The sequence below is a fragment of the Colias croceus genome, chromosome 13 (genome assembly GCF_905220415.1).
Source record: "Colias croceus chromosome 13, ilColCroc2.1".
Classification (NCBI taxonomy): Eukaryota; Metazoa; Arthropoda; class Insecta; order Lepidoptera; family Pieridae; genus Colias; species Colias croceus.
This window is the reverse complement of record NC_059549.1, coordinates 5,404,190-5,429,575: the sequence shown is the minus strand read 5'-3', so window position 1 is coordinate 5,429,575 and position 25,386 is coordinate 5,404,190. Positions and strand designations below refer to the sequence as shown.

At 31.6% G+C, this 25,386-nt stretch overlaps 1 protein-coding gene across 2 annotated transcripts in view; it reads left to right on the top strand.

The window, feature by feature from the left end:
• LOC123696714 (alkaline phosphatase-like) overlaps positions 1 to 25,386 on the top strand; it is an 85,491-nt gene that overhangs the window by 18,375 nt on the left and 41,730 nt on the right. Inside the window, exon 1 of one of the 2 annotated variants that reach the window (XM_045643071.1) lies at positions 20,139 to 20,250. The exons of the other annotated variant lie outside the window; for it this stretch is intronic. The gene's annotated coding sequence lies outside the window, so the exon portion shown is untranslated. Of the gene's footprint in view, positions 1 to 20,138; positions 20,251 to 25,386 lie in introns of those variants that run through there. 2 annotated transcript variants of the gene reach the window in all.

Here is a 25,386-nt window from a genome sequence, read left to right as displayed (position 1 = left end):
CACATAAGGTTATTCTTAGCTTCTTCGAAATCAAGGACATACATCAAAACACAAGTAATCGCTCGCGTAGTAAAACTTACAAGCCCGAACATGAAAACAGTTAAAAAGTTATTACGACCCTCATAAAAGTGAGAGACTGAAATTCGTGCTCGCTTATTTGCGGGGCAAGTTTCATATATTCTGTAAGATTGTAACACGCCTAGCTACCAATTGTCTTTATTTGTCTCTAGATAGATATAGGCCTTAACATTTACAGCTCGCGGTGATCATAATTTTTACGGAAATTGTGAATATTGCTCCCTCGCGGTCCGACATTTTGGAGATATGCGGCTGGTATATCATAACTCGGAGTAAATAGTCAGCTTAACGGTTTTCCTCGTAATTCAGTTGTTTTCTCTGTTATTAGCATGGAAATTATTCGATGCTCGACTGTAGTAGAATAAATTATTTACATCGTAATTACTTGTACTTCTTGTAGACAAAAACGATTTTCTTTCTCGGAATATTATAATATTATGAATTATGAATACAAAAAGATCGCTTGTAATATTTGTTTTCGTTTCTATATATCGTATCTATTATACCCACGTTGTAACCTTTCTGATGTAGTAATTTAATACAAATGCATCATTTTGATATTGATTGGAAATTTAAATAATTTGATGAAATGGTGTCTCTTGTACTTCTACTCCATAATGTGTAACACCTGATCCTATTTTAAGAATAATCAGTCCCAAATCCATTATTAAAGTTAATCCTATAGCAGCTAAGGGCCAGAAGAATTTCACATCTGTTTCGCTGATCGATTTTCTTAACGGCTTAATAAAGCTATCCTGTAATCTGTTATTTTTATTCCTTTCGGTAAGGTATTTATTGCGTAACGTTTCATCACTATCAACCCTTTTTACCAACATAACCCAAAACGAGTGCTGATCATATACGTATGCATTACGGTTTTGTTCCAACGTCTATTATAGAAAAACATAATCTATTATATAAAAATGAATCCCAAAATGTGTTGGTAAGCGCATAACTTTAGAACAGCTGAACCGATTTCTTTAATTCTTTTTTTATTATATTCCTTGAAGTACGAGGATGGTTCTTATGTATAGAAAACGTGAATATGTACCTAGGGCGAAGCCGGGGCGGACCGCTAGTATAAGAATAAGATCATAGGTACTTAATCTATGACAAAGTCATACATTTGGTTCCCAATTTCTAAACAAACAGAGATCAAACTAACACTATGTTTTGTTTTATATTTCATATATTGTTTTATCATCACAATAATGCACTGGATTAAAATATATGAGTACTAGTGTAACATAAGCTCATGTTTCGTGGAAGTGATTAAATTTAAATTATTCTTGTGTCAAATGCACTACATAATATTAAAATGTAATATTTTAATGTTATGTTATTCACTGCAAATGGATTACACGTATATAAAATACTAGCTTTCCGCCTGCGGCTTCGCCCACGTTTTAAAAAAAAACCCGCATAGTTCCCGTTCCCGTGGGATTTCCGGGATAAAACCTAGCCTATGTTACTCGTGGATAATGTAGCTGTAAAATCGGTCTAGTAGTTTAAGAGCCTATTCATTACAATCAAACAAACAAACAAACAAAGTTTTCCTCTTTATAATATTAGTGTAGAAAAATGGTTTTCTCTCTATGTTCAAGTTCATAAGTCAGAGTTAACATAATATTCTATGTAGGTATGTACTTTGTATTTGGGAAAATTAAATTTATAATATTTGACTATAGGTATTTTGGTGTGTAGCAGGTTTAGCAGGTATGTACATTGTACATACCTGCTAAACGTTCGTATTATTTCCGCATTATACTGGAAGTGGAAAATTATTGTAAAATATATTGTCGAATGCTATATTTTCAGCGGAAAAATAGAACGGTGTTTTTTTTATTGAATTCGGTTTTACTCGCGATCGTACATGTAAATAAGTGTTGGTGTTTGTATATTTTTTTACTTTTTGATAAATAAAATTGGCATCTTATTTATTTTATCTTTCGACCTTATACCTATGTGCATTATATACGTATGGTCTATATACTCATACGCGTACTGGATTAACAATTGACCTATATAGTCCCCCCTCTGGGATCACTGGTCTTTGCACATCCTGTTTAGTTCAGGCATTATTTAGGGTCAATTGTATTTAATTTATTTAAAGAAATAATAGTGTGAGATCCGACGCTGCAGTCCGAGAATGCAGCAGATAAGACTTTTGTTAACATGTTTATATGAATAATAAAGATACATTGTGATTGAGTTTGATCAGATCGATCAATGAATATAAAAAATACGTTTTTTTATATTCATTGATTATGAAATTTAATTCACCTACTCTTCCAATCAAATATTTAAATCTATACTATAACTGAATAAATAACTATAAAATCCAAATAAAAACTTTGTGTACTCATTTGTTTTTATTAGCAATTAGTTTACGCGATATAAGTTTTAAACATCAATGGATTATTTAACCGAGAGTTTTCTAGAGGCTTCTATAAAATAAACAAGAGCAAAAAACCGTAAAGTATCGATAAGTGGCTATCGAAGCGTTGCTTAATAACTCTTTTCTGAACAATGGCTTAATGGGAGGTAAATTAAGCTTAATCAGTTGCGTGTAGTTATTAACTGGCCATTACCGTAATCGAAATGAACAAGAATAACAGCTTTTTAAGAACGTAACGATAATTATCGTAAAATTTGAGAATGTTCGTGCTCATTTACTTGTTCAAGGTTAAAAATCGAATAAAATTCGTTTCACGCAGTGTTTTTCGTGGTGGTTGAGTCACGTTTCAGATAATTCAAGTTGCTTTTTATTATAACAAAGGAGAAAGTTTTCAACGTTTATCTGTAACTTTATAATTGAATTAGAATAAAAATTGTTTGTACAAATACCTACTTAAACTGAAAAACAGTTTTTACATTGCTAGATTCGTTACGATAAATTGTGGGGTATTGTAATGATTTATTATTGCATATTTCTCTAGGTACACCTACTGGTTACTCTATTTAACTTCTAGATAGTTTTATCTGTATAATAATGTCATACATTTAAGGGCACGATGTCTAACCTCGACACATTTACCTTTTCAATGCCGACACATCTCAAATTCTGTGGGGATAGAAGATCCAATAAGATAGAGGAAGGGAAAATCAACATATTAGTGTACATGGACTTCCATTTGACTCATCATTTTAAGGAATTAAGAAACCCCAAAGATGTGTTTGAGCCTTAAATAACTAGTGATATCAATAAAGTCAATATTTTAATTCTAATACAATGTATTATCATTCCTTTTGTGTCCTAATAGCGTTCTATAAAAAGTTGTCAAGTGAAACCGCGTTCACAGTAGTGGAACTTGTAATTTTCAAGGAAGTGAAATAGTGCGCAATTTACAATGCTGTAGACCGCAAAATACTTCTGGCCACCGGGACTCATAGTATATGACGTAGCGAAACTTTCTGATCTGGGATTTGAAAGCTCTAGAGCATATTTGTAGTTACATACGTATCGCCTAAATTCTCTAACCTCGAGACAGAATTAGTTTATTTCGAGTACATAATATAGGTACATACAATATCGTGTGTGTGATTCTCGGAACTACCTAATTAGTTTAAAATTTTAACGTGCTCTACAGTAGTTAGAGTGTAGTAAAAATCCTGTGTTAGATTATAAATACATATTTAGTTATAAAAGATGTCATACGAACTAGTAAAATAATGAGTGACGTATTATCATACCACTTCTATTAGGATAAGGAAAGGACTTCATCTATACAAAACTATAAGTATAGAAAAATGTCAGAATTAGACAAATTCATTTATTTTATTATTCATTCATTCATTCAAAATTTTCTCGCTAATATACCTATTTTATATGTATCCTCTTAAAAACATGTGAAGATATTATCCAGTAAAGATCCCAAAATTCTCCAGCTGGTATTAAATTCGCGTCGTTGTGCGTATTTGAATGGGACATGATCTTACAAAGAAATTTATTCAGGAAAACTCTTATAGTTCTCGAAGATTAAACCTAAAGCCGTGAATAAGGGATTTAGAGCGAAATGAGCCACCTCTCCGAGTTCCTTTTAACAGCTAATCCCGTTATCGGATCTAAATGATCATTTATCTTGCCTAGTCGGCATTGCCCAACGTATGTTAGAGATGCTTTTTTATTATCTACCCTCAAAACTTAACTAATAATGAAATATACAAAGCATTAAAGGATATCGATCCTAATAAAGGCTCAGGACCTGATAATATTAGTCCCATATTTTTAAGAAATGTAAGTGGAAGTATATCTTTGCCATTACAAATAATATTTAATAATTGTTTAAAAACAGGAACTTTTCCGAATAGGTGGAAGACAGTTTTTATAACCCCTATTTTTAAATCTGGATCCAAAAATGATATTGCAAATTATCGTCCAATATCTATACTATCAGTAATTCCAAAAGTATTTGAAAGATTGGTTCACGGTCGAATATCCTCTAGCCTTAAACATTTTATTATTGCAGAACAACATGGCTTTGTTAAAGGCAGGTCCACTTTGTCAAATCTGCTTGAATTCACCAACTATATTTTTAAAGGTCTGGATAAAAAGTGTCAAATAGAAACCATCTACACTGATTTTAAAAAAGCATTTGACAAGGTGGATCACATGTTGCTCTTAAAAAAATTGTCCTTCAATGGCATAAAAGGCAATCTTTTCCGCTGGTTTTCTTCATATTTACAAAATCGTGTCCAGGTGGTAGTAATGAACGGTTTTAAATCTTCTCCAGTAGTTGTAACATCTGGTATTCCGCAAGGATCTATTCTCGGCCCTTTGCTCTTCACTATATTTATTAATGATATCTCCAGTTGCTTTAAACACTCAAAATTTCTATTATATGCCGACGACTTAAAAATATATTCATCCATATCAAATAAAAATGACATTCGTCTTATACAAGATGACCTTGATAGGTTTAGCGAATACTGCAAACACAATAAGCTATACCTATCTTACAATAAATGCAAACATGTCCGTTTTACTAAAAATATAAATATTATTCCATCAAAATTTAAACTAGGAGAACACATTCTTGATACCGATTCTACTATTCGTGATTTAGGCGTCTATCTTGATGCTAAACTCACAATGGACGTACATATTGACTACATATTAAAGAAAGCTTACCGTATGTTAGGTTTCATCACTCGAATTACTAAGAATTTCAGACGAAAGGACACATTTATTTGCCTCTACCAATCATTAGTTAGATCACACCTCGATTATGTATCTCCTATATGGAATCCATTTTATAATTGCTATGTAAATAAATTGGAAATGATACAGAAGAAGTTTCTGCGCACACTTAACTATCGCTTATGCTCTCCCAAATGCTCATACAACCAACTCTTAGAAAAATATAACATGATGTCCTTGACCAACAGACGTTCAGTAACTGATGCTGTCACTTTAAGAAGCATTTGCGTGGGTGAAATTGATTCTTCGAACTTACTAGCCGACTTGTCCTTTCGTGTGCCTTCGCGACCAACTCGTTCGAAATGTCTTTTCCATTTACAACATACCAGAACCAACGCAGGACAACGCGCGCCACTTCACAGAATGTGTGTCTTACACAATGACAAACTGAATAAAATAGATATGTTTTCATGCTCCCGATATAGTTTCAAATGTACAATTAGCCAATTATATGTATAATTTTTCTAACGTTGGATAATGTACATGCTTAGTTAATGCTTTCCCTTAGTTTAATATTTCAGAAATCTGTGTTAGTTTTAAGTATTTGGCTCCCTTGCAACAGATACCTATCAATTATTGTACAAGTGAGTTTTTTTTTCTTTTACTTTTTCTATTTATGTTCACTGTGAGACGTAGAGGAAACAATTGTTAATGTTACCATTGTATGTCATTAATTTATATATTACACGGGTTTAATTGTTTCTGTAAGATCTCCAAATAAATAAATAAATAAATAAAAAATAAAATTCCGATCTTATTCCGGTAAGAACTTCGGGATAAATCTGGGATCCTTTATCTTATACTAATTTGCGCGACCTAAATTCTTTGTTACTTACCCTTTAAATAAATGGCTTTAATTAGATCATTTTTATTCAGGGTCCTGTTGATTCTTAAGTTCTAGGTATTGAAATGGATATAAAGTTATATTAATGAATAGACAATGACTTTAATAAATAATAAGGAGATATCTCATTACTATTCAATAATGTTTTCACCAAAACTTTGAAGGTTTTCGGCGGTAAATTTATCTATTTGTAATTTGTTTGATGTTCTTCCAAGCGAATAATAATTATTGTTTATAATTATTTAAATAAAATTCGGTAAGTTCCGTGAATAAATTCCTCCGCAAGAACACCTGTTTTTATGAAAAAGTAAATTAGTATTTTAACACCTTGTAGGATCCTATAAAATTATTACTTTATTATACTGAACAGAAAACAAATGATAAATAACAATGCATTAACCGTCTACACGTCTTGTACTTATATAGCAAAGCTAAAACAATGTTGCGTAAAAATGTTTCTCTAAATATCCGCAACATTATAAACATTAGAAAGTTTCTCAATTAAACAATTTTAATAATTCACCCCGTAATAGAAGAAATATGAAAATCACAAGGTAATTTATAAGTTTCCAACGCACATATTACTAAAGTTGGCCTTACTGCATACTTAAAATAAAGTTGTTCGTACGGCTTCCCTACAATGTTAGTTCACAACAATAACAGGGCTTGATACTGGCTCTATAAACTAGTCTCTTCTATTTTCCTCGTTTTGTAATGATTAACCTCGATCTCACAATTATGAAAGCAATCAGCGTCAATGCGAAACACTCGTGCGGGAATTGTTCCAGCTTATTTTTAGATCTCTATGTACTAATGCGGTCTAATCGTTTTAGGGTGGGTTCTTAGAAATTATACTTTACTTTTTTTAATATAATATTTAGAGAAAGAACATTTCCACGAACGAAAGTCTTAAATAGGAAAAAGTGCTTATACTTTTTCCCATAAGGCTTATGACACAGTAGGTACTAGATGCCTAATATAACATTTATTACGTAATTATTAAAAAAAAATCAATATCATAAAATTATAATTTGTATTATTTTATTAACTTCTGGATTCCTTTTGGGATTAATGTACCCGGAAGAAATTCTATAAGTATAATTTTTCATTTCAATATTAACGTTTATACATTTTTGATTACATATTGTCGTGTAAAATTAATTTCCCCTTACCTTAATTAACAAACAACACAACGGAAACTCGTTCATTTCGCAAAGGTACACACATTAAACGTACTGTTTCCTAATTACCTACGTACTAAAATAAAACACATGTTTGCGAAGTAAGCAGATGTTTTATTTAATTAACTTTCCGCTTCAAAACTATAAATCAGCCCATGAACTTTATGAACGAGCGGGAGTAAACATACACTTATGAAAATCATAAATATACCGAGTTTATGTCAAGTTGAGATAATATTTTTAAAATGCTGTTTTTCATTTCACACATATTTGTATTACTTTTTATGTACAAAAAGGTGTTGAATGTTAAGCATTCTCTAAGCGCTCTTATGAAATTATAGAAGCATTTTTTAAAATATATCGCCATAAGTTATTTTTGTTTTAGTGCTAAGTAATAGAATGTTTAATAATCTGATTTCTGATTTGAATCAAGGAAGTAGATATCGGCTTATTGCAGAATATTCTACAACGCTAATGCACACATTAGACAAGATGTCTTTTTCCTTGTATTTCAAAATAATTTACGTAAATAATGTACTTTCTATCAAATTTTATGTACCAGTTTAAAAAATACATTACGCAAATCCAGGTGAATTTTACTGTCTGTAGATTGTAAGGTTGCCATTGTCCTAACTCAATTTCTTCTTGCATTTGTCGTCACAAAAAACGTCGACTGAAAACTCATCGAACAACACGTAGTACAAAAACGCTTCTAGGAAAATGTTCCTTTAAAATCGCCGTCCACCTGTTTATTCGAAAATCTGAAAATATACAAGGACTAAAAGTTTATTCATGCTTAGAAATTCGAGTCAAGTGAAATGGAATTTATTATTAGAATAAAGATGGTCCATTGGCGGGATAACTTTGAGATTGAGCATTCACAAGAGAAGTCTTAAGAGATTGAAATTCAATGAGCCTTTACGCTTTCTATTGCGCCAGCAGTGGACTGGATCTCATTATCATATTTGTTGGCATTTCTTTTAATATAGATTACACATGATGTTCTTCACACAGAGGTTCTGAACACTTTATATTCTGAATCACTTTACATTGATTTAATATTGTTATTTTAACAGAATGCTATCAAATTGGAATAGTTATTTTAAAATTTGGAATAACGAACTTAAAAACAACGTGCAAAAAATACAGTCGAGCTACATCGAAGTTATAATACTGAGTTATACATTGAAACAATAAAATTTTTATTCCGTACAAAAATGAAGTAGTTATCAATACAGGGGCTTTAATTAAAATTACTGTGGAACTTGCAATTGTCACGTTCAGGTTTAAAAACCTTTTCATACAAACATTGGGTTAATACTAGCTTTAATTAAACAAAATATTGTGGAAGTTCTGATAGATATAAAGGTTTTGTATTCGTGCTCGTTAAAGTAATTTAATTTTTATGCGTATTTTTATTGATAAACAGATTAGATTTATTCATATTTAGTAAATTAATTAATAGAATATAGAAAGATAGATTTATTATATTTCAGATGATCGTAAAAAGAGTATGTATATATTGTACATTTTAGCTTAATTAGAAGAAAAAAATTGATCCAAAATGTTGCAGTAGATTTGTAAACTGTTTGAATATACTATTATATTATCTACTTTTAAAATTTCATGATTCACGCTTCTAAGTTGACTCAATTTATCCTGATAAAATTAAGGTCAAAAAGATATCTCAGATATTGAACTTATTTTCTTGATACTGTGTGGCTCCTGACACGAAAAGTATCTGGCAACTATAATGAAATTCTGCGCTCAATCTGGAACGGTCGATTACGCTATTTATTCAGGTAAAAGAAGGAAGCTATTTTCTTTGTATTCTCCAAGTGGTAAATGTAAGCAGTAAATTTAACCATACAATAACTCTTTAATTCTGCTTATTCAATGATGTGGATGTGAATTGCAGAGCTAAACCAGTCCGGTTTGGAGGCAAACCGAGCTATAGTGGCATTTACGTGAAATACTTGGGATCGCGTTATTTATGTGTGAGTTCCGATTCATATTGAACACTTGCGTTTACCTTTAATAAACAATTGCAGAAGAGGTATAAAGTACACATGAGCTGAACATAATTATTATGAGTTGCGTAAATAATCCTACTAGTAATAATATTATAAATGCGAAAGTTTGTGAGTATGTGTGTGTGTTTGTTACTCTTTCACGCAAATACTACTGAAAATTTTATGATTAACACATAGGGTAGGTTTTATCCCGGAAATCTCACGAGAACGGGAACTATGCGGGTTTTTCTTTGAAAATGCGGGGGAAGCCACGGGCGGAAAGCTAGTTAAAGCATATATCAACAATCTATTTATTTGTTGTTGTAGTTTACGTGATTGACTAGGAGTGTATCGTGTTCCTGAACAAGCAATACATTTTAAAGCACACGTGTATTTTCCAGCAATTATAGCAATTGAAACAAACTGCTGAAGCGCTTGACGATTTATCAAAGCGTTCGCTAATGTTATACTGTTTTGTCTTATTAGCCGTAAATTGGCAGCAAAGCGATTATTCCCGCTGTACAATGTAATGTAAAACTACCACAACCGCACTTATCCTGCCCATAAGTCCCGATGTCTGTTGCAATTCTCATTTGTTTAACTCAGCCCTCGATAATTCGCTCGGCTGACGGTGTGCAAGCTATAGTTTGATAGTTGGAAACGGTAAATGATAATGAATGTAGCGATGTGTTATGATAGAAGAAGAAAAGAGAATGGTATTTATTTAATTCCAAACACATACAGGACATTCACAAATACATTTCTAAAGAAATAAAAAATAAAAAGCTAGGCTATAGTAAAACCAAGAAAGATAAACAGATGTTGATGATATAGAAAATCCCGTTTTCAGCGAAGAAACAGGTATTTGAAGATTAAGGCTACATAACATGACCAAATACGTACCTAGTATACGGTGACACATAATATTATCATGATTCTCTTTGGTTCCACGACACGCTGGTTACATTACGCTTGATAAGTTTTCGTTCACTGATTGGAGTAGTGCTGATGTAATAGCACTGAATTACAGTCTACATATAAATGAAAACTCCTTATTGTATGACACAAAATATCAGGTTTACCGTTACACTTCTACATGTTTATTTCATATCTGCTACGACGCTTATTAAATAAAATCTAAATACAATTTTGGTAGAAAAATTACTAAATTTGAATATGTAATCTACGGGATAGTATCTACAAATTGCCGGTAGGATCATATCAAACTTTGCTATATCACGTCCTACCCATACGAATTCTACGATCCTTGCAATGACTATTGGTTTAGCAACAGATGTGACATTTCATTTTAAGCGCCAAATGGAGATGATTACACTCGTTTCAAGCGACCCAGATTTTAGAAGTGCTTATGGCAATGGGTACATACTATCTGCGCTTGCATATAGACAATGTATGTTATTTAATAAAAAAGTTTAGTAGCAATGGCGACAAATTTATATCAAATTTTATTGGTCGGTTATTACTGCAAGTTTACTTGGCGCAATGATCCCATATTTGATAAATATAATTTTCTTCTTTGCATTTTGTTAATATCTGTTTAAACCTATCTAATAAACCGAATTAGGGAAGTTGCAAACAATTGGACTGGCTGGACAATAAAAACCTAAAAAAATGACCTCGATGCGCGCTTTAATTAAAAAACTTAAAATCAATATTGATCGAACACTACAATATACGAATAACTCACGATGAAGGCATATTGGTCAAACAGAGCACTCAATGCCTTCGCTTCAATTTTTCGGAAGCCGAGTGAAGTATACCTCCAACTTCTGTGATGTATTTTAAAGCCAAACTTTTGAAAGTTCTGCGGCTGCTTTCCGTTCGAGTATGATGCTTATCACCATAACTTTTATTTTCGCTTCTTGAGCAATATGTCTGGTTCGTGCATAATGAATTTTTATTTTGGAGACTTTATTTTTGGATGCTTATTTATAGTCGAAAGTAAAAAGTTTTGTTAATAAATTACCTACTTTCTAAAACAATGGATAATAAAAACACTTCAATCATTATAAAACCATTTATTGAACACAGATTTTGCATAAAATACTGATGAAAATGTATGCACAATTTGGTATTGAATCCTTTTAAGTAATTTGATATAATTTGTGTAGTAAAACCAAACAAGTACTTAGCCTTAATACGAGCGTAGCCTAACTGTTGGCGGGCGTGTAATCAGTGAAATAAAATGGAATGAGGGTGGAACAATCACGGAATATGACCCTGAAGTAATACTATTACTTGAAATGTCTCACAATGGTAATCTTATCGCGGTATATCAGTGAAAAATATATTTGTTTGGCGCCAAATTATAGTAGTATATATATAGTTTAAGGTAGGAGTCAAGAGTGCAGTTTTAACAGTAGTAGTAAAATAGTATTTCTTATTAACCATTCTTAACAACGGTTTAGCTTCCCAAGTGTCTTTTTTAACTCTTTCTTTCTGATAGCATTAACCTTATATCATCTACAAGATGTAATATAGTTTTAAACTGATCAAAGTTTTCTGAGTTTTTATAGACATGCTCCGTTAAATTTTAAAAGAATACTTATATGTGTTTGTGTTGTTATGAAAAATTATGTTATAAATTTCTCGTACAATATTGTAGGTCGTAAAGCCTATTTAGCTCGCTCATAATCAATTCCGGCAAATCCCATCTTATTGGGGCTTATTTCATAAAATAATCTACTTTCCAATTTCATGTGATTAGCTTTAATGGTTTCAGCTCGATGTTTAAGTCAATTAGGGAGTTTTAGATTTATGGAAGCATATTGTATTGAAAAAATACATAATTTAACGGGTACATTTTCTTCCGTTATAAAAATTGTGTGGATATACCTAGTTATATTTTTAATCATTTCTTCTATGAATGTCATTTTAGATATGCTCAGAATTAGAGGTTTTTTAAACATATTATTTAAGATATAAATAACACTTTAGATTTATAAAATATAGATTTTACAGCACAGTGTGGTCCAGTCAGAGGAATGTACTATATCTGTCTGTTTAAAATAAATGTTTCTTTGTTTGTCCAGAACTAATTTATTTGCTATGTATTCTTACATACAATATGTTAAACATATACCTAAGTTGTTGATGTTTCTGAATTTTTCAAACAAATACCGTGAGTGAATATAAAGTAACCTATATTTATTTTATAATGCATGTCGTTATTTATTATTTTAATAGACAGCTGATGACTTTTCAATGATAAAACTAATAGAGGATCCCAGGGCCGTCAGACCTCACCTATTTTCTGACGAATGAAATGTGGACGATTGGGTTGTGTTGTGTTAGTATATACGTATTATGCTATCATCGTACGCCTACCCGCTAGCTTGGTCAATGGGCCCAATTTCTGATATATTCGTATTTTCTTATGGCTGAATTTCACATGTATGTTTTGTACTATAAACAAATTTAGATCCAACTAATTTATTTTAGTAAACAATAATTATTCTAAAGAGCCCTTTATATTTTACTACCAATTTTTCGTTATTTAAGACCTAGGCTCTATTTAAATATTATCCTTTCGAAAACAATGACTAAGAGACTCAAATGTTTAATTAAACAAATTGAAAAGAAAAGCTAATAAATTAAACAATCCATTACAATTAAAACTTAAGTCGGTTTACTCGTGGATAAAAAAATTGTTTTATTTCTGTAATATCTGTTTCTTATTTACTTTCTTATCATCTTATTTCCATAATAAAGGAGACTTGAGAGTTATTGGTCGCTAACCTTTATGTTTTCAATTTACACTTAGACGAGCGTAATGTTTGTAACATTACTGTTTACGAGCTTAATAACAATGAAATGAATATAAGGGAAATTACTTAAATGTAAAGGAAAATGATCCGCGAAGCTTATATTTTGTTGGGTTATTTTGCATGCCAGTTACGCCTCTATTTTCTAATTTTGTATTATTCTGAAGATATTAAAATGTTATCTTGAAATTGTAAGCGTTTTTTGTTTAAAGAAAATACGTATTACTTTCTGAAAATAAGGATCAAATGTTGTCTCATTTATTACGCTCACGACTTATATCAGTGTATTTTTTGTTGAGTGCAGTATTTAGTTTCTTCTTAGACTAATCATAATTATAGATGAGCTCCAGTTATGCTATGTCCCAGTTACGTATGTGCTACCATAAAACAGACAGATCTAATTATACTAGTTTCTTCCATTTAGTTTTTACTGTGTAAAACTAAAATGAAACAAGAGTTGCAAGTAATGAAAAAGTAGCGCAATTTAAATAGGTTTCCTGAAACTCATCTTTGTGGACTAATTCTATTAAGGTTTTTGTTAACTTAGTTCTTCTCTGTTAAATATTTTGTGTTCATTACAATGTAAGCAGCTTGAGATAGTTCTCAATGAATGGTCGAAATTGTTTGTAAGAATTTTATAGGAATATTTGTAGAAAGAGAAACTGTAGTTTGTAACGAGACAGCATCTCAAAACATTTCTCTTATATTTGAGACTGTTTTTCCGGGGTAATGCTTAGTTCAGAACTTCGCGGCTTCTTTCTTACGAAAATTTTAAAATATTCAAAAGTTACAAGATGGGGAGAGTCATTAAAAATCTAGAAGTATTTTATGATGCAACGACTCCTAATTATTTTTGTTTGATGTGTATTCTGACCGTTATATTCTAGCTGTTTCAGTTTGGATGAAGTTCTTGATAAATAATGTACCTATACTTACCTCGTGTATGATAAATATTTTATCTATAAATGTTAGAGTAGGAATTTCGGTTTTCTTAATAAAAGTAAGCTTTCTCTTACAGAATGTTGATGCAGATTCATTGTTTTTTCTTATGTTTAGTAAAAATTGAAAAGTATGACTGTTCCTTTGAAAATTTTTACTGAAGAAAATAATTTGAAATTTGTGAACTTGGTAGATAAAATGCTCAGTTTCTACTAGATTTATTTAATAGAATAGATATCTTAGATTAGTTCTAAATAAATAATTCTCTTGATATAATATAATATCTTAGTGTGAAAATATGTCTTTTACAGATTTTTCTTAGGATATGAACTTAAGCCATAATTTTAATTATTGGAATTTCTTCCTGGTGTTTTATAATGACCAACAGTTCTACGAATAAGAGCAATTAAATAGAATGCATTCTAGACATTTCATGAAGTCGATTGAACATTCCATATCGATCTAAAAAGCTGTCTTGGTTAAGCTTCCATACCTATGAGAGATGAATGAATGAATGAATGAAAACGCTTTATTTTACACCATTACAAACAGGAAAAAGACATATATATACAGAAGAGAGACATGCACAAATGGCGGCCTTATGGCTTTAGTAGCCATCTCTTCCAGGCAACCAAACACAAGATAAAAAACATAAAATCATGACAGAGATTAGGACAGAGTTAATACAATTTATTATTTGCCTATTATATAGTGATATTATTCATGGGCATATTTTTTTATCAAAAAACTTACTGTTTTAAAAGACGGAAATGAATTAGACATTATATAATATTATAATGCTTGATGGATTATAGCTGTAAAGTGGCTAAGTTAGAGTAAGTAGGTAGTATTAGTACCTAGCAATTATTATTTATAATTTACAAAATGGGCTCAATAGTTGTCGTTCTATTGCCTTCACACTTTGTAATTAACGTTGTGTTTAAAAATAAAACACATTAATTGATCCATAAACTTGAATTGTGGGAAGTACGCGTCAAATTCAGTTGACTCTGTGTTGCCAAACTAACAGGCTTGTTTCGGCTGAATTCAATTCAACACGTCCGCTTCACCACAATCCGAGATCTTGGGCCTTTAGAGCCACGTTTTATCGCCTAGCATCGTCTTACGTTAGGTATCAAACTTCTAACGTATTGGAACTGCACTTTATGTACCTATAATAATAATCTTGTGAATACATAGTACAGGTAATATAATTCTACTATCTACACAAGATTCAGGGTATGCAGCAAGAACATGATCGCCAAGTGTGGAGGAACAAGGACAACACAATGGACATCATAGATGGACAGAAGGAGTTGTGAACTGTCAGGGGTCACCACTGTGGAGGAAGGAAGGTGGAATTCCTCCATCGAAAAAGGGAGGATCCTCAACCAGTCTACTCGACTGGCCGGCCGTGAAGGCCGATGAATGATGTCGGAAAGTTGTATATATAGCTCTGTAGCGAAACATTTCGCTTGCGCGATTCAGAGCGAGGTGTCGCTACACCAAGTGTTGATATATCCAGACTATTGGTGTAGTTTCACATGTTAACTGTTATCCTTACTAAAATTATTATTGCGAAAGTGTATTTCTTTGTTAGTCCTTCTTTCACAATGCAACTGATAGATTTTGGAGGCTAGATACGACAAAGGCTACTTTTAACGCGGTGCAATCTTATCCCCTTGTGAATTTTCTCTGACAATGCGGTCGAAGCAGCGGGCGGAAAGCTATCTATATACTTCATAAAATATATCATATTAAAATCCATTTTTATCTGTTTTATAAAAATATTTGTATTCCCGTAAAGGTTAGGGGCAAGGACAAAACCTATTATGTGGTATTATAATACATTAGTAGGTGACGTGTTACCCGTCGGAAAAATAACGTAATCGCTGTCATTTTATTGATGGATGAGCGATTATCTTGCTAGCCTTTGCTAGCTACCCGTTCCGGCACCATTCTGTTTAACCCGGAATAAAAATTTATATAAAACATAGCCTTTATCACTCAGGAAGAATATAGCTTTCTGGAGGTGAAGGAATTTTAAAATTTCATTTGGTACATAGTATTTCGTAGCAGTACAAAACCTTACCCAATATTGGTTTAGATTGCTAAACGTAGAGATTATGAAAAATTTACTTGTACTATAATTTTAATTTGGCCAAATGAGTAAACAATACCATATTATGTGAAGAATTACGGGTGTATGATAACAAGGTTACGAATAACCCGAGTAATTAATCAGGTAAGGAAGCTTAAAAGTTTCCATTTATCCAGCGGATAATCCCTTTTGAAAATTCATTAATGGAATCTTCATTGTTTGCGAGATTTTAATGAAAGTCGCTGAGTTTTGATGGATATTCGACCGAACCTACATATTCACGGTTATGTAATATGAATAACTCGACCAGTTATTTAGGCAACATTTCCTTAGAAGTTATTCAAGTAATTCATTAACATGTAATTAATTAATAGTCATGTATAAAGTAAGATGTTTATAAACTTATATAAATTTAGATTTTTATTCAAAGCTAAGTATTCCAATGATGCCAAATTGATGTCCATAAATGTGTGTTTGAATATGTGTGTCGCTTTCCATTACGATATTCAAAAGTCGTAATATAAAACCAAAAATAGCTCTATAGCATTTTTGTGTTGGTTTTATGTGAATATTATACAGTTTTTGCGAAAATAAAATTTGAAAGGGGCCAAAGAAAAGGATTAAATTTAGTTTGGGGAACTGTTATCGTGCGATAACACCGGAGAAGCCGCGGGCGGAAAACTTGAATTTTGCAAGCGTAGGCAAATAGGTGGCAAGCTTAATTGGCCCTCTACACAATGGGCAGCGTTGGCCCAACAAATGATCGTCGATGTTTGCCGCCATTACGGCGATTATGAAAAAACTATATCTACAATGACAGCCGATAACAGATATTTAGGCTCTAATATCATGATTGTCTCTACTTGCCTATCGTTGCAGCTGCCTATTGTGAAGAGGTTCCATTAAATAAACAGACAAAATATGTGATAATCATTAGAATAAACGTGGCTTTTATATAAAAAAGAAAATATCTTTTTCGTTCTATTGGATGTTATCGAATTCAGCGCCGACGTTCCAAATTGGTCTCTCCTAGGTTTCGATATAAAGTTTGATTAGGAATCGGTTTAGACTTTGACTATAACTTATCATCAAGGCTAAGATTTTTACTAGGAATGAGTGCTTTAATTTATCTGTACATAAAATCTATATATAAATTAAGTAAGGTCTTTTCATTTCGAACACATTATATATCGATATTTATTTATTTGCTTATAATTATTACTTTTTATTACACACATTTAACTGGAAAATTAAACATGCCTTTTGAAGTCAATAGACGAGGAAGAAATTCTTAATAAATTGAATGGTTCACAAGGACTTCCCGCTGTTCAAAACAAATTAAAATCTTATTAAACAAATTAATTCTGTGAAATGACTCAGTATGATTTAATAAAGCGGAAAGGAATTTTGTAATATATTGGATAAATAATGCATATTATATTTTCCTTTATAAATTAATTTATTATAGTAGATTATAATGCATATAGCGTTTTTTTAAACGAATGCTTCTTTAAGGATTAAAGGTGTAAAACATTTTTAATATTATTTTTCTAGTTCTGCCTTTTAAGTATCCAATTTTAAATATTTATAAAATTTACTGTTTCTAATAATGTGGTCACCGAATGTAAGGAATATGTGTGTATTAATTACTTTATTTAAAACATTTTGTGGTTATTTAATAATATCTCATTTCCGTACGTATATTCTAAGCACTGCTAAATCAATTAATAATATCGCATGAAATGTAAGCGTTCATATTTTGCACGTATAATTTTCTCATACGGATTATTATTGCATACTAGCTTCCGCCCGCGACTACGTCCGCGCGGAAAAATTAAGGAAAATTACGATTTTTTTTTTTTCTACGTATTTTTCCGGGATAAAAAGTATCCTATTTTATGCCCAGGATAATAAGGTATAATTTATACCAAGTTTCATCGAAATCGAACCGTTAGTTTTCACGTGATGCCTGATCATACAGACAGACAGACAGACAGACAGACAGACAAAAAATTTTTTAATCACATATTTGGGCTTGGTATCGATCCAGTGCTATTTATTTTTTCAATATTTTCAATGTACAGAATTGACCCTTCTACAGATTTATTATATGTATATAGATATAACGTGAAGTTCCTAGAACTTCTATATTACCCGCTAATAGAAGGTATTAAAGCGATAGCGATGGTAATAAACCCCGGATTTCTTAGGAAAACTCTGTCGCAATATTATTAGTAGAGATTGCAGCTGCAATAGTTATCAAGAAACTTTATCTGTAGTAGATACATCGTAGTTGACATATTTTATGATACTTATTTTCATTGTATTTAAAATGATATTACGTAACATCGTGACGTCATAAAGAGCAGTTCGTCTAAGTAGACATTAAAAGAAGTAGGTAATGAAAAAAAAAGAATCACGTAAATCGGTTAAGAAATAATCGGTGTGCATACATCTAAAAAAAAATATACCGGCCGAATTGATAACCGCCTCCTTTTTTTCGAAGTCGGTTAAAAAGAGATTAGAACAATAAAGTGGCAGGTCAATATTTGAGTTATACAATATTTGGGTAGACACTTTAACATAATATTATGAATAATTTATGGAAAGAGGCACTCACATTATTTTTGGTGTATCTTTTGATCTCGATTTTCTGCAATCTGTGTATATTTAGTAGTTTATGAAAATCAGTTGTGTATTCTCATTCGTTAGTAATTGTAACATCAAGAGACTATATTAGGAACAGCAAATAAATCTAGATTCGAAATCTCATTCGACAATACACCTGAGACCTGTTGAGGTTGCGTTATTAACAGATGAAGCTGCTATTCATTTACTTCTTTTATTGGAGCTGCTATGGCTGCTTTTTGATTACAGATTGCACCTGAATGTAAAAAGAAGGGGTGGATTATCGATCTATATTGAAGACTAAAGAATTCATATCAAGCATAGCGTTGAAAACTGACTACGCGCTTAAAGAAAATCATTAAAATACCTAATGCATAAATAAAATATAATAATAGACTACGAATTAGTTTATTATACCTTTAAATAATTAAATAATATTATGGTTGAATATAGTTATATAATACAACGTAATATAAAGGCTTATTAAAATTTATCGCATGTTATAATAAACGTTCAATAGAACAAAAGTCCACAGCTCTTGATAATGTTTATTTTACATACACACGATTTAACGCATGCGGTATTTTATCGAAACTAAAATAATTAGTCTTCGGTTTTCAATGAAAGCGGGAGTGTAACAAAATTTAACATAGTTTGCATGTTAAATTATTATTACACGTCATTTCTGGAATGTAATCATGATGATATTATAAAGCTGAAGAGTTTGTTTGTTTGTTTGAACGCGCTAATCTCGGGAACTACTGGTCCGATTTGAAGAAATCTTTCGGGGTTAGATAGCTTATTTATTGAGGAAGGCTATAGGCTATAATATTATATCATCACGCTACGACCAACAGGACTGAAGCCACGGGGGCGAAACCGCGCGAAGCAGCTAGTAAACGATAGCTTTTGAGTTGAATTTATTGCATATCGGTAAATTCGGGAAGTAGGTACCTATGCCTTTTGAAAACCCGCTTCATTTATACTTTTTGCGCGCTTTCTGGTACTATAGGTCATTGTGCTCTATTAAGATTCTTCGTTAATTGAAAAAAAAAACATTAGTAAGTTTTGAACAAGGAAGTGTTGGTATTTAAGAGACACGTGTAACCTCCTTTTAGGTTGTAAAAGAGAATGCGTTCCTTTGCGTCCATTATTTATATGCCCTAGATGGACGGCACATAGAGAATATTTTCCACCAAACAATACAGTCTCCTGCAACGCCTTACAATGTTTAAGTAACAAGCTTTTATTAGTGACCTGACCTGAAACTATAGAAGGCGTAGGTGACAAGGCGTCTAACGTCTTTACTGGGCTTCTCACGAGACCTGGGGTTAAGTTATTAAATATAATACAAGGCATTACGCACTTGGAGGTATTCTCTTTTGCGCATATCTCCCACATTTCATTATTAGTGACACAGCCGTCGTGACGTACATGTTTTTGTAAATTGCCATATTAGAATATTCCTCAGCGTCGGAAACTGTGAGTATGTGACTGGTTATAAAGCTTTCGTTTAGTGTCGCTTTTATCGTAATGTTTTATGAGTGATATCGTCCCCTTACTGGTAAAACTGACTAACTGCACATTTTTACAAAATTAAGTTATATACACCAATCGATTCGTCCCGTCAAGATCTATCTTCAGGTAAAACCCGTTATCTTCTACGGTGCGTAATTACAAAGTTAGCTTCGGCTAAAACAGACTTTCTTGCATGATTCTCCACAATTGCTTCTATAAAAAACGATTAAATTGCTTTAGGATATTATTTTAAAAAATGTATACTGTTAAGACAATGTTTCGCGTTTTAACACGTTTTCGTTTATTGACACTTGTATTCATCATACACAGAAACGATTCATTTAAAACCAGTTATCCTACAGTACCTAGTTGGTTGTGGTTCTTTAAATTTTACAAAATTATTGATTAACACTTCATAAAATAAAAGTTAAAAAGCTTTAGTTACTTTTTCTTGAATATTAGTTAGCGTTTTTGCCTTTTTTGAGGCAAGTAAAATAAATTATCCGATTGTAGGACATTATTACTGAATTACATTAGTTTCACGCTTTTTAAATTACTTCAGATAAAACAAACTGCAAGCGCCCCCTCAGCGTATTCTTCATTTTTCTTGAAATTCTTCTGCAAATTCTTAGATTATTTTCTGATAAAACATTACCTGAATAATGGGCCTTTCATAACAAACCACTAATAACCTAGATTACTGATGTCTACACATCTTAAAATGTTGTCATACTTTCAAATGCTTATAACTCCAGTTTATGTTTTGTGCAGATAATCACTTTTACCAATAAGGGGACGATATATTCTATGGATCTGAATATAATTCTTAATAGTGATAGTTACGAGAGAATTTTAAAATTTTAGTGGATAGTATTGTAGTTTTTACTTTTATATCAACGCTATTATTTTTATAACTTGATAATCATTAAATAAATGAACCGTTAATATTGATTATCACGGTTGTAACGGCTTAGTTAACAATACTATACTGTAACTCGCACACTGGGTGCAAATTTCGGTGGTCATTAGTATTGCTATTCAACATGGTCAAATGATACTAGTATTAACGGTTCTCTCCAACCTTAACCACAATCATTGCAACAGGATTAGTTACGTAAAAATAATTTATATAATATCAATTATAACCTATGTACATACATTTTAAATTTTAATTTAAATCCGAAAGGATTTGACGGATTTCTATGATTTTTTTTGTGTGTGGGCTAGGATTGGACGTAAACTGTTTAGATAAGGTTAGTTAATTTTGTTTCAATATTACGTAAAGTGTAATCAGTTAGGTAACTTATAATTAATAATTTATATTCTCTTAAAGCGAAAACATTTAAATTGATCTTTAGTTTCAAACAATTTAATTAAACATATTTCCTTGCCCAATTGAAATTCTCGAGTATTCAAAAGACGAATCGCTCGCGTTCAATGAATTACTAGGGAAATATATTTTTATTTGGCATCTTCCTCAATATTATGTTTGTTTGGTGGAAAATATAAGCTCGGGTGTTTATAGCGCAGATGCTATACGGGTAAAGAGGCATTATTTTCAGCCATAGCACTCGAAAGTGCGTTAACTTACGTCATGTTGCGTATATGAAAATGTTTCGTTCTACCAAATGTTGTGATAAACCTTTATCGAGCACATAGCAACGTTTGTTGGGAAGTTTTCTGAGTCACTATGATATCGTTAAAACTTATATCTTAAGGAATGCTTGGTAACAGTGGAGAAGGATTTTTATTATGCGACTCGGATTCTGCAGCATTTATGCAAAGTATATAGGAGTAGTTTTATTATGTAAATAGTACTGAAATGTTTAATGGAATACAAATCTTTTGTGATATTACGCTTAAATATTTACCCTACCTAAGCAGTTTAAAATCGTCGAGTATAAAATATGTTTAAAATGTAGCAGTATATTGTAATTATATCAGATTATAGATATGTATTTATTTATTTAATATAATATAAATTTTAAAGAGTAAGAATAATGCATAACTTGGGAGATCTTCTAATATTATATTATAAAGGCGAAAGTTTGTAAGTATGGATGTATGGATGTATGGATGTTTGTTACTCTTTCACGTAAAAACTACTGAACCGATTACAATGAAATTTAGCACACATATAGAGGGTAACTTGGATTAACACATAGGATAGTTTTTATCCCGGAAATCCCACGGGAACGGGAACTATGCGGGTTTTCCTTTGCAAACACGGGCGAAGCCGCGGGCGGAAATCTAGTTATTACATAAACTATGAATTCATCCAGATAGTAAAGATAATATTATTCACTTTTTATCACTATTTTATCTTCTTCGTGGATTCATTGTCTTTACTTTTGTTATCATCGAAATATACACTTTATATTCCTCCATTCAACTTCGCGAGATAGAAATCTATGAGGGAATAAATTCTCATATAAGGTTCTTCGGAGATCAAATATTAATACGCACCTACTTTTATTTTTCGGCAACGACCATCGGTGTGATATCTTGAATGTTCTTTAGGGAGATGAATAAATAGTATGTAACTTATCTTACTCTCTTTAATATTAAATAGATCGTGTTACAATCAAAGTGCCGTAATAATTTATGAAAGAGTTTTATGTTTGTTTATTAGAATATCTCGTAAATACAGACCATAAATTCAAAACCCAGGTAGTTTTCTTGTCGTTGATAGTTTAAATAAAGTTCTATTTTTTTATTTGTACTCCAATACGCTAAGCCAATACGTGTGAAACCAAGACAGGGGTTAAGTTTAGTTATTATACGACACATTTAAAAATTAAAATTGGTACCACCAAAACAATATTTTCGAGTACTTCTTAATTCTACAGGCGTATCTTTGCGTCATTAACAACGATGTGTTGCCCGACAGGAATATATAGCGGTACCTCTTTATTGCTCCTGTGATAAATGAAGCACTAGTGTTGAAAATATCGTTATTTAAGTGTAGCGTAAATCCTTTCAACAAATTGATGTTACATCAAATACGCATTACGGATATTCAAAGTCGCCGCGAGCGAGAAATTATTGTAATTTTTCTGGAGTACCTTCTTGTGTTAATGTCGGTTGTTCTATAAATTTATGCTGGATGTGTTGCGTTTGGAGTTAATAAAAATTGATACTTAATTATAAGGAAAATAAGGGTACTAAATTGAACATGTACTCTGTTAAGAGGTTTCAGTGGTAAATCTTCATTAGCGAAGAGCTGATTTTAGCTGATTTGTGTTAGCAAAGCTAAATATAACAAACTTGAACAAACGAACACTAAAAAATATTAATTCTTAAAATTAACTAGCAAAGCAAATGTAATGCTCATATCAAACAGATTAATGTGTACATAACTAAAACATTATCGACATATTCTTCCAATCCATCACTTGAACGATCACATGGGAATATTCGTAGACTCGTAGCTAGAAGTCGTCACTAATGTGCCCATAAAAAACCAATAAACCGAAACTGGCAGTGACAAACGGTAGAAATTCTGCTAATTGAATACCATCCAAGTTACCAAGTTCACGGAACAAGTGAATAAATTAGACCGGGAAAAATAAACGCCAGAAACTTTTTACGGACCAACTTCAGCTCTGCAAATGACTTGAATGTCGCACTTTTTAAATAAATTGATTTCTTTGATTCTCACTGTGAGATTTACATTTTTATAGGTATACGTTGACCTTCTTCGTCAATTAAAATTATGGCATCCCGATGGACGATGTTTTTAAAACCAAAACCCGTGAAGGACGAGGGAGGAAGGATATAGAAAAAATAAATGCTCTATATTATAATATTATTAAGCATTTATTTTCCTCAATTATTTTTACTGTATGAAAGTTCCGAAATATGCTACTTGCTAAAAGCACTCACTAGAATAACTTAATTCTACCTTCAATAAAAAATAGATCTTCATCTGACATGAAATGGACATTAGTCATGAGAAATGCTTGGACTTTCTGAATGTTTTCTCTTTTAAAAGAAAACTATTGAAATGGTAATACATTTAAATGTGTAAAATAAATTTCAATTGAACATGACCTTTTAAATAATATTCATTAATTTGCTAATAGCGATATAATCAAACCGAAACATTCCAAATTTTGCGTGTAGGTTTATTAATTCAGCTTGAATAATGAAACATGTAATGGTTTTGCGATATTGTCGAATTTATCAATTAATTTCGTAATATATCGAAATGATCAGTCATGCGTACCTACGTTGAGTTTTTAGGAGCTAGGGTTTGATAAAATCGAAGCTGATAAATTCACGCTTGAATTCTTTTGGATGGTGTTTTTAATATTATGTCATTCGTACTATGCTAGTCTCCTACGTAACATGACAGGAATATATTATTCAAAAATTTAAATGATGTAACTGTTTTATTTCGCCTCAAAAGAAAATTAAAAGTTGAAAAGCAGGCAGCTAGTAGTAATTAATGTCTTTGTTAAAAATTGGCCTGATTTAGTTCGTTGCACTTAAAAAGTTTTTAAGAAAGAATACAGTCGGAAAGAATTCATTATTTTCGCGATGGACGATGAATCTGAAAACTTTGTTTTTCGGGACAATAAGACTCTTCCTTTTAATTGAAACCACACGTTTTGGGTACATTCAGATAGGAATGAAATAAAAACTGAGAAATAACATACATTTAATTCACGATTTGGTATTATACAACGTTCTATCCAAATCAGGTAACTGAATACGGATAAATCTAAATTGAAATTTGCGTTAAATTGAATTTTGTATTACCCAATGAAATCCAAAAGACTCTTATTTATGTGTCGATTCGTCTACAACGCCCACATCTCGGTTCGGGTAAAAATACGAAAATGTTTCCATCAGCACATAACCGCAAATTCTCCTACATTGAGATAAGCTTTTAACACTTTTACACGTACGTTTTAAATTCAAATAAATTCTCACGTATTTTGGGATTTAAGTTATTATTGTAAGAACAAATCTTCAATATAAAGCTCTAGTATAAAACTTTTATTGCTCTATGTTATTTATTGAAATAATTATAAAGCTTGTACTTTTCTTTTTTTTTTGAAGTGAAACTTCTTTATCGGGGTTGGAAAAAAATTT